The 16,129-nt window shown below is 35.0% G+C and overlaps 1 non-coding gene across 1 annotated transcript; it reads right to left on the minus strand.

Annotated features, from left to right (window-relative positions):
- Positions 1-10,842: 10,842 nt before the first annotated feature.
- LOC128041447 (small nucleolar RNA R71) lies at positions 10,843-10,949 on the minus strand. The gene has a single exon (XR_008196469.1). It is a non-coding gene; the product is annotated as a small nucleolar RNA R71 (small nucleolar RNA).
- Between the last annotated feature and the right edge of the window lie 5,180 nt (positions 10,950-16,129).

Genomic DNA, 16,129 nt, shown 5'->3' on the forward strand with positions numbered 1-16,129 from the left:
GCCATATCCCAGATATGGTCTTACATGTTATAATATATCGATGCCACTGTCTCAAACAAGGTCTTACACGAAATTATATACGATGCCAATGTCCTAGACATGTTCTTACACAAAATCACACCTCAGAATCCTAATGTCATGACATACGTATCCTATACTATTCCTATGGTTCGTACGGGGATTTCGGACGTCATAATTCGGTTGATACTTTCTCGTATTCAAATATTCAGCATCCAAAGCAATTCAATAATAAATAAACATATATAAATTAATTTAAAGGTATTTATTTTCATATGAACTTACCTCGTATATACGATCAACAGATCGGATCGACTACTAGTCAATTTTCGATTTCCCTCGATCTAAATCTGATTTCTATCTTTCTTGATCTATTTGAATTCAAATTTAGCTCATTTAATCACCTATTCATTTAATTTCATTCAAAAATATCTATTTGGACATTTTTGCACTTTAGCCTCTAAAGTTTCACATTTATTCATTTTAGTCCCTATTTCACAAAATCACAAATTACACAAAATTTCAATACACCCATGCTTAGCCAAATTTATTAGAGGTCCCTAGAAACCCAAAATTTGTATTTATTTCACATTTCAACCACTCAATTTACACATTTCTCAATTTAATCCCTATTTGACGTTTTTGTGAAAAATTACTTTACAAAACATGTAAAACTATCATCAGGCTTTCATATTTCAACATTAAACATCAAAGAACACATATAATCAACAATGGCAACTCTCAAAATCTTGAAAAATTCCGAAAGTAAAGGTACAGGCTAGCTAGATTGAGCTGCAATGATTACAAAAACATAGAAATCATCAAAAATCGAGCAAAAAATACATACCATGCATAAGAAACTATGGCCGAACCTTTTAAAGCTAAAAAATGGTGGATTCCTCTCTTATTTTCGGTTAAGGAAGAAGATGAACACCAAATTTTAGCTTTTGTTTTATTTAACTTATGTTATTTATCATTTTACTAAATAATCCTTAAGGAAAAACCATCAAATTTCATGATATTATGCCCATTAATGTCCACTCAGTTTAATTATGGTCTAATTACAACATAAGGATCTCTTATTTAATATTCCATAGCTATTTAAAACCTTTAACAAGTAGAATGCAACTTTTGCATTTGACTCAATTAAGTCCTTTTTTCAAATTGAGCAATTAAACGATAAAATTAGCTCACGAAATTTTGACACATATCAAATAACATGCTGTAAATATTGGAAATAATATTAAAATAATTTTACGGCTTAGGATTTGTGGTTCCAAAACCACTGTTCTGATTTAGCTAAAACCGAGCTGTTACAACTCTCCTCCCTTAGGGATTTTAGTCCCCGAAAATCTTACCAGCGAATTAGGTTTGGATATTGCTCTCTCTTAGCATCCTCGGGCTCCCACGTAGCTTTTTCAACCCCGTGTCGATGCCATAAGACTTTCAGTAAAGAAATTTTCTTATTCTCAGTTCTTTAACCTCGCGATCTAAAACTCGAATCGGTTCTTCTTCGTATGTCATATCAGACTGAATCTCAATCTCAGATGGGGAAATCACATGTGAGGGATCAGATCGATATCCTTGAAGCATCGATACATGAAATACATTATGAATCTTTTCTAATTCAGGTGGCAACAATAATCTATAAGCAACTAGCCCGATACGCTCAATAATTTCATACAGCCTGATATATCTCAGACTTAACTTGCCTTTTCTGCCAAATCTAAGTATTTTCTTCCACGAAGATACTTTCAAAAACACTCGATACTTTCAAAAACACTCGATCCCCAATCTGAAACTCAATATGTTTTCGTTTCAAGTCTGCGTACGATTTCTGACGATCTGGCGCTACTTTCAAACTATCACGAATCACTTTCACTTTTTGTTCAATTTTTTTAATCAAATCGACCCCGTGAATCTTGTTCTTAGTAAGTTCAATCCAGTACAGAGGTGCTCGGCATTTGCGACCGTATAAATCTTCTTAAGGTGCTATTTTAATACTCGATTGATAGCTGTTATTATACACAAAGTCAATCAACGATAAACACTTTTCCCACGTACCTTCAAACTCAAGAACACAACATCGTAACATATCCTCAAGTATCTGAATAACTCGTCCGGATTGTCCATCTGTCTGTGGGTGAAAAGCGGTACTAAAGTGTAGCTTTGTACCTGGTGCATCTTGCAGTTTCTTCCAAAATCGTGATGTGAACCTCAGATCTGTATCCAAAACAATAGAAATAGGTACTCCGTGCAATCTCACAACCTTAGAAATATACAACTCAGCTAACTTATCAAGAGAATAGTCCGTTCGTACTGGAACAAAATGAGCTGATTTCGTTAATCTGTCAACTATAAGCCAAATTGCATCTTTCTTTTTTGGAGATAGGGGCAATCCCAACACAAAATCCATAGTCACTCTATCCCATTTCCACTCAGGAATCATAATCGGCTGCAATAAACCAGACAGTACCTGATGCTCAGCTTTAACTTGCTAACAGATCAAACATTTAGAAACTAACTCTGAGATGTCACATTTCATACCAGACCACTAGTAAAGCTGTTTCAGATCGTTATATATTTTCGTGCTTCCGAGATGAACAGATAACCAACCGTTATGAGCTTCATTTAAAATCATCTGATTCAACACTAAATTTCTCGGTACACATATTCAGCCTTTGAATCTTAAACAATCATTAGTATCAACTCAAAACTCTAAATCATAATTCAAATCACATTGAGCCCGTTTCGCTAACAATTCATTATCAACTTTCTGAGCTTCGCAAATTTGCTGCATAAATAACGGTCTTACATTCAACTTAGCTATAATCGAGCCGCCGTCAGATAGAGCTAACTGAGTATTCGTTGCACGTAGAGCAAACAAAGATTTTAGACTTAAAGCATCAGCAACAGCATTGGCCTTTCCCGGATGGTAGGCAATCACTAGCTCGTAATCTTTTAACAATTCCAAGCATCTTCGCTGTCATAGATTTAGATCTTTCTGAGTCATCAAATATTTTAAGCTTTTGTGATCAGAATAAACATGACATTTCTCACCGAATAGATAGTGACGCCAAATCTTCAACGTGAACACGATAGATGCTAATTCCAAATTGTGCGTCGGGTAATTCTTTTAATGAGGTTTTAATTGTCTCGAGGCATAAGCTATGACTTTGCCTTCCTGCATCAAAACACAGCCCAAACCTTTCAATGATGCATCGCTATAGATTACGAATTCTTTACCCTATTTTGTCTGTACTAACACTGGAGCTTCAGGCAAAAGAGCTTTCAACTGATCAAAACTTTTCTGACACTTGTCCGACCGCTTGAACTTAACATCTTTCTGAAGTAGTCTCGTCAACAGAGTTACAATCATTGAGAAACCTTTTACGAATCGTCTGTAATAACCGGCGAGTCCCAGAAAACTTCAGACTTTGGATACATTTTTCAGAGGTTTCCAATCCAATATTGCTTAAATCTTACTCGGATCGACTCGAATATCCGATGCTAACACAATATGCCCCAGAAAACCAACTTTTCGTAACTAGAACTCGCATTTACTAAACTTTGCAAATAACTATTTATCTCGCAAAGTCTGTAGCACTATTCTCAGATGTTTGACATGCTCATATTCATCACGGGAATAGATCAAAATGTCATATATAAACACAACAACAAATCTATCCAAATACGATTTGAAGATCCGATTCATTAGGTCCATAAAAACAGCAGGTGCATTCGTTAGTCCGAAAGGCATAACTAGAAACTCATAATGCCCGTACCTCGTTCGAAAAGTAGTTTTCCACACATCTAAATCTTTAACTCACAGTTGATAATAACCCGATCTCAAATCTATCTTAGAAAACACTGTAGCCCCTTTCAGCTGATCAAACAAATCATCTATTTGTGGCAGAGGATATTTATTCTTGATTGTCACTTTATTGAGCTGTCTATAATCAATACACATTCTCATAGTTATGTCTTTCTTTTTCACAAATAATACTGGAGCACCCCAGGGAGAGAAACTCGGTCGTGCAAAACCTCTATCGGTCAACTCTTGCAACTGAGATTTCAATTCTTTTAACTCGGTCAGAGCTATTCTATATGGAGCTATTGATATCAAAGTAGTTCTTGGCATTAGCTCAATACCAAATTCAACTTCTCGAATCAGTGATAATCCCGGTAGCTCTTCGAGAAATACATCTAGATACTCACACACAACTGGCACATATTTAATCTTCTTTTCGGTCACTTTAGAGTCAAGTACATAGGAAAAGTAAGCTTCACAAACCTTTCTCACATAACTCTGAGCTTTCATCGATGAAATCACAGTTGGCAACCCATTCAGATCATCTAACTCAATCCGAATAATCTCATTATTCTGACATTTAAATCAATCATCTTCTGTTTGCAGTTTACAATAGCATCGTGCAGTGCTAACCAATCCATACCTAGAATTATATCGAATTCATCAAATGGTAACAACATCAGATCAGTGAGAAAGCTAAAATCTCAAATCATCAACGGACAGTTCTTGCACACTTTATCTACCAAGACACACTTGCCTAAGGGGTTCGATACTCTAATCACAAATTTAGTAGACTCTACAGGCTAAGTCTTACTGGATACTAAATTCATGCATATGTAAGAATGAGTTGATCTTGGATTTATCAATGCAATCACAGTAGTATCATAGAGAGTGAAACTATCGGTAATAACATCTGGAGATGAAGCTTCTTCGTGAGCGCAAATAGCATAAGCTCTGGCTGGTGCGCGGGCTTCAGATCTAACAGCAGTGTCTTTAGTTCCCCTCTGACTACTACTCACATTACCCGTGTTTCTAGGTGGTCTACCTCTAGCTACAGTGTTATTTAGCCTCGTATTTTGCACTGTATCTTGCTCGGCCAACTTAAGACATTCACGAATAAAATGATCTAATGAACCACATTTGAAACAAGCCCAATTATTCAATCTACAATTACCGGGATGTCATTTACTGCAATGTTTGCACTCAGGTTGATTTGGTCTGACATTTCCAATATTAGCTATTGAAGTAACTTTCGAATGCACAAGTGGTCTGTCTCAGTCTCTTCTAGAATAACCCACAGTAGCCCTTGAATTGCTAAAATTATCTCAGAACATCTTTGATGCTGACTAAAATAACTTACTCGATGATCTTTTTCGTGAATCTCTAGCTTCAAAGTCAGCTTTTCTTTTCTCTTTCCCAAGTTCTTCAGCTTTGTATGCTCGCTCGACGAGTACCACAAACTCTTTTATTTCCAGAATCCTGACTAACAGCTTAATGTCTTCATTCAAACCGTCTTCAAATTTTTTACACATTATAGCTTTAGTTGAAACACATTCACGGGCATATCTACCGAGTCTCACACATTCCCGCTCATATTCTGTTACTGTCATGTGACCTTGTTTTAACTCAAGGAATTCTTTGCGTTATTTATCTATGAACCTCTGACTGATATATTTATTCCAGAATTTAGTCTGAAAGAACTCCCAGGTAACCTGTTTTTTTGGAACCACTAATACTAATGTATTCCACCAGTGATATGTAGTGTCCCTTAACAAAGATACAACACATTTGATACATTCATCAGGAGTACAGGATAATTCATCGAACACTCGGATTGTATTATCAAGCCAGAATTTAGTTCGTTCAGCATCATCATCGACAGTAGCTCTTAACTCTTCGGCCCTATATTTTTATAATTTTATCAATCGGGGGCTTATTCAATCGTATCGGATTAGTAACTTGAGGCATCACAGGTATTTGAGGAAAATTAGGCGGGGATGAAGGTTGTTGAGCAGCTGGATTTGTCTGGATATATTGTGTGAACCATTTGTTCATCATCTGGAAGAAGGCTTGTTTAGCCTTTCCCTCGTGGCTACTCATAATCGGCCCAGAATCAGCCGGCACTGCTGCTTATGTGGGAACAGGCGCATTACTTTTCACATCATCAGCGACAGCTCGATCGGGATCCATTTACTATACAAAAACATATTTTAATTGTCAGAAATCATCACACTATCGCAGTTTTTTATATGGCATGTATAGCTAGACTCACACGCGCTACGTTAGTCCTAGAATCAACTAAATCGCATCTCTGATACCAATTAAATGTAATACCCCTAACCTGTATCTGTCACCGAATTAGTGTTACGAGGCATTACCAAACAAAACTTAGTTAAACACAATCATTTATTACATTTCATGCACAAATTTATATCTACTTCTTTACAAAATTTTCTAAACTCAATTAGCCTCAATTCTCCTATTCACATAAACCAAATTCGTATATTAGATTCTCATAGCCAACCAAAAATCAATCATGCCTTACTAATCATTTCACATAATCGAACTTTATTTCAATATTTAACCATATCAATAAAACACATAATTAAAACACATGGCTAATTAACAAACATGTTTTACTAATTAAATCACAATTGCAAATCATGCTTCGAAATTCAACCATTTCAGTACCATCAAATTCATGTCATTCGAATACTTAAAATATATTCCAGCATATATCATTACATTTCATATACTGAGCATATGCCAAAACATCCATTTGCATACATTTATTTCATTAAAAAATTACTAATCATTCTATTTTATAAACCTATGCACATTTACATAGCAAGCCATACTAACCCAACGAGACACATTATAATCAAAAGATAAATGTCGAAATTTCAGCATTCGGACAATCCCTATACTTTTTGTTCAAGCAGCACTTAACATTTCACAGTTAATTCAATAAACAACAGCAACATATTACATTTAAGTCAATAAGTTTTCCTCCATTTGGATAACAACTAAATTACACAATATAGCAGCATAACAGCATCACAACTGGTCAGTGAAAATCAACACATTTGAACAACTTAGTTAGTTAAATAAAACCACATAAATGACAACACATTTGGACAATAAGCATGTAAACTAAGACAAAACATAGGTAACCTACCCTGTTTTGGACATCATTTATACTCCAATTAAACAAGCATTTACACTAGGTAATCGTACGAAACATGTCCTGATTTGGACAGCTTTGATTTGCAACATTCATACATCATTAATTCACAAATATTTGGACAACAGTAACAACATTCGAATAACATTGATTTGTACAAAAATGGACAGCATTTAGGCACTAATTTGGACAACATTAATATACTAAAAAATGGACAACAATTAAGCATCAATTTGGACAGCATTAATATACTAAAAAATGAGCAACAATTAAGCCTCAATTTGGACAACATTAATATGCTAAAAAAAATGGACATCATTTAAGAACTAATTTGGACAACATTAATATGCTCAATAATGGACAACAATTAAGCACCAATTTGGACAGCATCTTATCATAACACAAACCGAATTCCCCCCATCCACCACACAAGATATACCATTTCCAAGCCAACTCACGTGGCTAGAATTACAATTCAAAATATACCAAAAGCTCATTAGCTTATACATCCCATTTACCATATATACAAAGCTTCAAAAGTACCAACAAGATGATCGATAATGTGATGACGTTTCCCGACGATCCTCGAGTCCGAACTAGCTTCGATAATCTATAAAATAATGAAAAATAAACACAGTAAGCTTTAAAAGCTTAGTAAGCCATATACAAATAAACTTATAATACATGAAGTAAATATAACCAACTCATCAATGAAAAATCATGGTTGATCACATGTATAAATATCACATTCCTCATCTAACTCACTTGTTAATGATTCATAAGCATCACTTACCTTAACCTTTCAATTTTCATATAACATCATACATACCTGAATTGATTACTCATTCTCATATTCATCCACTTCACAACGTTGCCCGTTGAATTGTTCGGAATTGATAAGGATACTCGGATAGTATATAAAGCTTGTACAATGCCATATCCCAGATATTGTCTTACATGTTATAATATATCGATGCCACTGTCTTAGACAAGGTCTTACACGAAATCATATACGATGCCAATGTCCCAGACATGTTCGTACACAAAATCACACCTCAGAATCCTAATGTCATGACATACGTATCCTATACTATTCCTATGGTTCGTACGGGGATTTTGGACGTCATAATTCTGTTGATACTTTCTTGTATTCAAATATTCAGCATCCAAAGCAATTCAATAACAAATAAACATATATAAATATGTACAATTCTATTGGTGAGTCAAACTTTCTTGCATCTTTGTCCAATACGTGGGTCGGACATCCCCAAATCCAATGGGGATTCTTGCCATGTCACAATTTGTATGGGGATTTTGATGCTGCCTTAATTGGCAGATCATTTAGAATATAGCAAGCCGTTTGTACAACATATCTCCAAAAAGAGACTGACAACTTCGAATAACTTAACATCAAATGTATCGTGTCTAATAAAGTTTGACTTTTTCTCTCTACCACACCATTTTGTTGTGGAGTGCTCGAAGTGGTTAATTGAGATAGAATCCCATTCTCTATGAGGTGTCATAAGAACTCATCAGATAAATATTCCCCACCTTAATTAGACCGAAGTGCCTCTATGGGTAAACCTAGTTGTTTATCCACTTCCGCACGAAACTCTTTGAATTTATTAAAGGTTCACTTTTGTGGTACATTAGGTATACATACTCATATCTGGAATAGTTGATAACTCTTGAAAAGTGTTATATTTAAGGCCTCTAAATAATTAATTGATTGTAATTAAGTGAATACATTTTCATTTTTAGGATATTTTTAGAACATTCCATAACAAAGCTTGGATTGTGATATAATGGTAATTATTTGTTACTTTTATCACTTTGGAGGAAAGTTGTGGTTTTGTGTGAATACATGTATAGGAAGAGAAAGAAGATGAATATGGAAAATAAAGGAAGTGAAATATTGGCGTGACAAATGGTGAAATTAATTGCCACAGATTTGCCATGGTAATTCTGAGATGACTCAATACTTTATCCACGTCATTGTCAGTAAGCTATGCATGTACTAGAAAACCCAACATGAAAAAGAGGAATGAAAAAAAGTATGCTGAGATGGGATAGATCTACCCAATAAAAGGAAAAAGAAGAAGAAAAAAAAGGGAGGAGAATTTGTGTGAGAAAGAGATTAGTGACAACAATTCTCTCTTTGCAAGAGAAAAACTCTATTAGAGGATTTTTGAGAAAGAAAGGGTTGTAGCTACAGAGAGAAGAATACAAATGTGAAGAAGGGGAAGAGACATCTATCCTAGATTCACGTATGATTGGAAGATAAAAGAGAAGCTGGAATGTAGCGAGAAATCCTTCAGTTCTGCCTTTAGCTTTCCTGATTTCTGTGATTCAAACTTTTTTAAATGTTGATGAATGATTTAAATTTGGTGTTTACTTTTCCACCCATGAACTAAATATTTTCTGGGTTGGAGTTATTTGGGTGGATGTTTATCATCTTTAATGCTCATGATTTGAGATTGTCTATATCACTGTTTCATTCGATTTATGCCTATTTTAAATACATGCATGCAAGCTCTAGACATAGTTGTTTGTATGCTGTATTCATGGATGTATTTTTAATTTTGAAAAGGTTAAATACATTGGATCTAGAACCGTTTGATGCAAGCGAATATTTGACAGAATATTTTTAGCACGCTAGACATAGATGTTGTGAGTTGTGTAGAGAAGAACGTTCATTGCAATTATTAATCCAGAGTTCTATAGACATACAATAACTTAGATTTTTAGCTTAAATTCTAGCTATCAAAAGAGGCAAGTTATAGTAGTAACTCTTTGAGCAGTTGATTAGACAATATTTTGCCATGACATTATTTTGATATGAGCATTTCACCTAAATAATTCCAACACTATTCATTCAACAACAGAATTACTCTTGCTTTTTTCTATAATTTGCCACTACATTATATTTTCCATATCAATTCTCTATTTTTAGCATTAAATTACATTAATTCATTATACCAACATTTTATTCAATTTAAGAGTATTTCCTGCTATTTAGTATAGTTAATAGGATTATAATAACTTAATCAATCTCTTACCAATTTTTGATCTATGTGGAGACGATACTTACTCATCACCTTATTACTTGAATGACGTGTACATTTGCACAATTGCATTAGTTATTTCCACGCAGTAAGTTTTTGGCACCATTGTCGGGGATCGACAGCATTGGTGAAAAATTGATTTACTATTATTCTTGTTATTTTTGTTAGAACAATTAATTAGTATTTTATTTGAATTTTCAGGTTTGTACTAGTGTATAAGAAGAAGTATTCAAGATGATACATAGTATTGTTTTGATCCTGTGATTGAAAGGACATTAAGGTGAAGAACGAAAACATTAAGAGAAATGGAAAGGATTATAAATGATCCAATCAGAAAAGGTCAGGTACTCCAAAATGAAAGGAATGATGATATTCCTAGAATCTTAGATGATAGAGATAGACCCACTAGAGAACATGTAGTGCCTACTTTGGGTGATCTAAGTCCAGGAATTGTTAGGCCACATGTTCAAGTTCAAAACTTTGAATTAAAACTAGTAATGTTTCAGATGCTGCATACGGTAAGGCAGCTTAGTGGTTTACCAACTGAAGATCCCAGATTGCACTTGAGACTTTTTCTTGAAGTCTATGACTCATTCAGGCAGCAGGGTGTTCCTGAATATGCCCTTAGATTAAAATCATTCCCTTATTCAATGCGAGATCGTGCTAGTTCATGGTTGAATGCATTACCATAAGGTACGGTGGCATCTTGGAATGAACTGTGTCAGAGATTTTTTCTTAGGTACAATCCTCCCAACATGAATGCCAAGTTGAGGAATGACATTACATCGTTCAAGCAATCTAAAGATGAGACATTATACGAAGCATGAGAGCATTTTAAGGAATTAACTAGAAAATGCTCGATGCATGGTTTTTAGCATTGAACACAAATAGAAATGTTTTACAATGGATTAAATGCTCATATTCGAATGGTTGTGGATGCATGTGCTAATGGGACGTTGCTTGTCAAATCCTACAATGAAGCATAAAAAATTCTGAAAAGAATAGCAAATAATAATTATCAGTACCCCACTACCAGAGTTTGTACTAGTAGAAGAGTTGCTAGAGCAATAGAACTTGATGCGATTACATCGTTAATAGCTCAGGTATCATCTTTAACGAATATGATTAAAACTCTAAAAAAACCATCTGCAGTGCAGGAGATGAAGGCTGCAGAACTAGCATGTGTATACTATGGAGAAGATCATGTTTTTGATGAATGCCCATCCAATCCAGCCTCTGCATATTACATGAGAAATTTTAATCATAGCAACAACAATCCCTACTCCAACACTTACAATCCAAGGTGGAAGCAACATCCAAGTTTTAGCTGGAGTAATCAAGGAATGGGAAATGTTAACACTATTAATAGATAGAATGCCGCTTGTGTAACACCTGGACACAGTCAACCAATGCCGCGGAGAAATGTGCAACAGAGTTCATCATCTTCAACATAAGCTCTGGAAGCTTTATTAAAAGAGTATATGGCTAAGAATGATGCAATTATTCAGAGCCAGACAACTTCCTTAAGAGCTCTAGAGAATCAAGTGGGGAAAATTGCCACTGCATTAAGCTCCAGACAATAATGAGCATTGCCTAGTGACACAGAAAGTTCTAGATCTCAAGGAAAAGAACAATGTAAAGCCATAACACTTCAGAGTGGCACTCAACTACCAAGGGTTGTGAATGATGGCTCATTTGAGGAGGAAAGTTTCGAAGTTCCTGGAATCACAACTTTCGAACCAGAAATGGAACAAGCTACAAAAGATGGGACTAGAAAAAAGCATACGGAAGCAAATTTATCTTGCCGAGCCAATACAAATGCCATGGCAAGGAAACTTCAATAAATGGAAGGAAGGCCACCGCCACCTTTTCCCCAGCGTTTCCAAAATTCGAAACAAGATGCTCAATTCAAGAAATTTCTGGAGGTCTTGAAGCAATTACACATCAATATACCTTTGGTGGAAGCATTGGAACTGTTAGAGTATGCCCAAAGATCAATCATGAGATGATTGTAATAACATACTTTATTTATCATGTTTATTAATATAAGGCGTTACCATTATTATTTCAGTTTCTTTTCTATGTGCATAAATAAAATGTTTTATAATAATGTCCTGAGAGTAATATGATTATTCTTAAAAGGTCCTTAGTCAAGTATTATTGTTGGATAGGACGAGAATAATGCATTAAGACTAACATGTAGTTGATTGATGATAAAGAGTTGTCATTGATATGGAATGTCAAAATCGATTCATGAATATGTGTGTTAGAGAACAACATATTGGACTGACCCATTATGAGTATGTTTCTTGGATTATTATGTAATTGTCATAATATTACTCATAGTGATTACTATGTCTATGATCCTCAGACTTGAGATCATCATAATCCCAACATCGTGAGTTGTATATTTTGATATAGTTAAACGTACACCGTAACTGGTTGTTCTGTAAAGGCTGATGTTGGATATACCACGATCTATGTAGAGGGATATAGTTGATCGATATAGGATAAGTCCCACCTACATAATGGGAGTAATATCTTAGGCCACTTGATTGAGTGAGACTAGAAATGCATGGCCATGCTCAAATAAGCTGATATGAGATGTCATACTTATTTGTATATCATAGTCTACTTAAGATATCAGGGAACATGGAATGGACTATGCAAGTGTGACTATTCCATGACTTGTGTCCAATCCAGAGATAAATGACTTAAGGATTATTGCATGAAAAGTTAATCATAAAAGGTTATGTCGAATCATGATTTCTTGTGACTTAGGTAGTAATGATGCATTGCTAGGTGCGACTTATTGTTTGTAACATTGGAATCGTTCTAGTATTACTGCTAACATTACAAGAACCTACAGGGTCACACCCTATAGTTGAAATGAATGGAATAAAACATAGTTGGTATTGTGTTTGGTTGTCGCTTGAATTAAATTAGTTATAGAATTAATTTAATTGGATAATCAAATATCAAACACATTATGTTCAAGGTTGTTGTATGCACAATGAGAACATGATTTTGGTTAGTATATAAATTCAAATAAATATATAGTTTACTGAAATCATTATTACAATTAATGTAATTATAATTTTAAATTTAAAGCATAGTTATATTTATTGAATTTTTAGAAACCCTAAAAATAGATATAAAAAATCATTTTTTCTTTGCTTGGGGTCTAGCAGCCGTCAAAGCAAAATTTTTTCCAAAACAGTTTTAGGGATTCCTTCCATTCATTGTCAACTGGGTGGATTACGTAAAGGCCGGAGTCACGATAGATTGTGGCTTGGTTCGATAGTAGATCAGATTACTCATTGCTGAGGCATTGCTGTCTACTCAGAATAAAGATTTGGTAATTTCGAAACCTTTATTTCACCCCAAATCATTCCTCACACATGGATCCATGGTTAGGATCGCTGAATATTTTATTTTTCCGCTGCGCTATAGGGGTGCCGGCGTTCCAACAAGAACAAATGCCTAGCTATGTGAGATTCATGAAAGATATCCTATACAAGAAGGGAAGGTTAAGGAAGTTCAAAACTATTGTATTTACTAAAGTGCACAACAATGCTGAAGAACAAACTGCCACCAAAATTAAAAGATCCAGGGAGTTTAACTATACCCTGTTCGATTGGAAACGGTTATGTAGGAAAAGAATTATGAGATTTAGGTGCAAGTATCAATCTAATGCCTATGTATATTTTCAGGAAACTTGGGATAGGAAAGGCAAGACCTATTACAGTCACACTACAACTAGTTGATAGATCATATGTCCATCCAAAAGGTAAAGTTGAAGATGTACTGGTAAGAGTTGATGAGTTCATCTTTCCAGTAGATTTCATTATTCTGGAATGTGAAGCAGATAAAGAGTTACCTATAATGTTTGGACGAGCTTTCTTAGCAACTGGTAGAACATTGATTGATGTACAAAAATGTGAGTTAACCATGAGAATTAATGACCAACAGTTGACTTTTAATGTGTTTGATGCTTTATAGTGTGCATACCCAGATGAAGAGTGCCATGCTGTAGAATTTGTTGACATTGTAATTCAAGAAGACTTTGCAGGACATATGCACAACAATTCTGATGCAGACTATGTCAAATTAAATGAAATAGATTTGACTGAAGAATCTGAAGAACTGATGGAAACTCATCAATTTGAAAATTGATGTACAAGGAGATTTGAATCATTTGATTTATCAAGTCACTCTTTCAACCCTCCTCGCTCATCAATAGAAGATCCAACGGTGCTAGATTTGAAGCCATTACCAGTGCATTTGAAGTACGCTTATTTGGGAGAAAACAATACACTATCTGTAGTTATTTTTACCGAGCTTACAACAAACCAGGAGATGCAATTACTGGAGGTCTTAAAGAAATCCAAGAAAGCCTTAGGATGGTCAATTGAGGATATCAAAGGAATTAGCCTAGAAATTCGCATACACAAAATAATACTTGAAGATTGCCATGGAAAATCTATTGAACAGCAAAGGAGACTGAATCCTATCATGAAGGAAGTAGTTAAGAAGGAGATTATGAAATGGTTAGATGCTGGGATTATATACCCAATTTCTGATAGCTCTTGGGTGAGCCTTGTTCAGTGTGTACCCAAGAAAGGAGGAGTCACAGTAGTCAACAATTATAACAATGAACTCATTCTCACATTTACTGTCACAAGTTGGAGAGTTTGTATGGATTATCAAAAGCTCAACAAAGCAACGAAGAAGGACCATTTCCCTTTGCCTTTTATAGATCAGATGTTGGACAGATTAACAGGGAAAGCCTTTTACTATTTTTTAGATGGCTACACAGGGTACAACCAAATTTCCATATCTACTACTGATCAAGAAAAATCTACATTCACCTATCCTTATGGAACATTTGCTTTCAAAAAAATGCCATTTGGGTTATGTAATGCCTCGACAACATTCCAGTGTTGCATGATGGCAATATTTTTTGACATGGTGGAGAAATTCCTTGAAGTATTCATGGATGATTTCTCGGTGTTTGGTGATACTTTTGAAGATTGTGTAAAAAATTTAGATTCAGTATTTTGCCGATGTCAAGACACAAATCTAGTGTTGAATTGGGAAAAAGGCCACTTCATGGTTTGTGAAGATATTATTTTGGGCCACAAAATTTCACAGCAAGGAATTGCAATTGACAAATAGAAGTCATTGAAAAGTGTCCACCACCCACTCCAGTGAAAGGAATCAAAAGCTTCCTCGGGCATGCTAGATGTTACCGTCACTTTATTAAGGATTTTTTTGAGATATCAAAGCCTCTATGTCAATAGTTGGAACAAAACTGACCATTTCATTTTGATAAGTCATACTCAAAGGCGGCCGAAGAGTTAAAGGAATGATTAACTACAACACCTATAGTCACTACACCAGATTGGACTCTACCATTTGAACTAATGTGTGATGCAACTGAATTTGCCGTTGGAGCAGTGCTAGGGCAAAGAAAAGGCAATATGTTTCATGCTATATATTATGCCAGTTGCACACTGACAGATTCACAGCTCAATTACACCACCACGGAGAAAGAATTGTTAGAAGTGGTGTTTGCCTTTGAAAAATTCAGAGCTTATTTAGTGGGCACCAAAGTCACAGTTTGTTTAGACCATTCTACCATCAAATACTTGGTGACGAAAAAAGAGGCCAAATCCAGACTTATTAGATGGATATTGCTGCTACAGGAGTTTGATTTGGAAATCAAAGATAGGAAAGATATTGAAAATCAAGTGGCTGATCACTTGTCACGACTGAAAGAAGAGAATGAGTATGGTGAGGGTCAAATGATTAAAGATGAATTCCTTGATGAGTAGATATTGTTGGCTATGGCATTGCCATGATATGCTGATATTGTTAACTTTCTAGTCAGTGGGTTGCTGCCACCTATGCTCAATCATCAAGGACAAAGGAAATTCCTTAATGATGTCAAATAATATTACTAGGACGAGCCATTTCTATTCAAGTAGTGTGCAAATCAAGTAATTTGAGGATGTATTCCAGATGATGATTTAAAAGTATCCTGTATCA

This window comes from Gossypium raimondii, chromosome 5, assembly GCF_025698545.1.
Source record: "Gossypium raimondii isolate GPD5lz chromosome 5, ASM2569854v1, whole genome shotgun sequence".
Lineage (NCBI taxonomy): Eukaryota > Viridiplantae > Streptophyta > Magnoliopsida > Malvales > Malvaceae > Gossypium > Gossypium raimondii.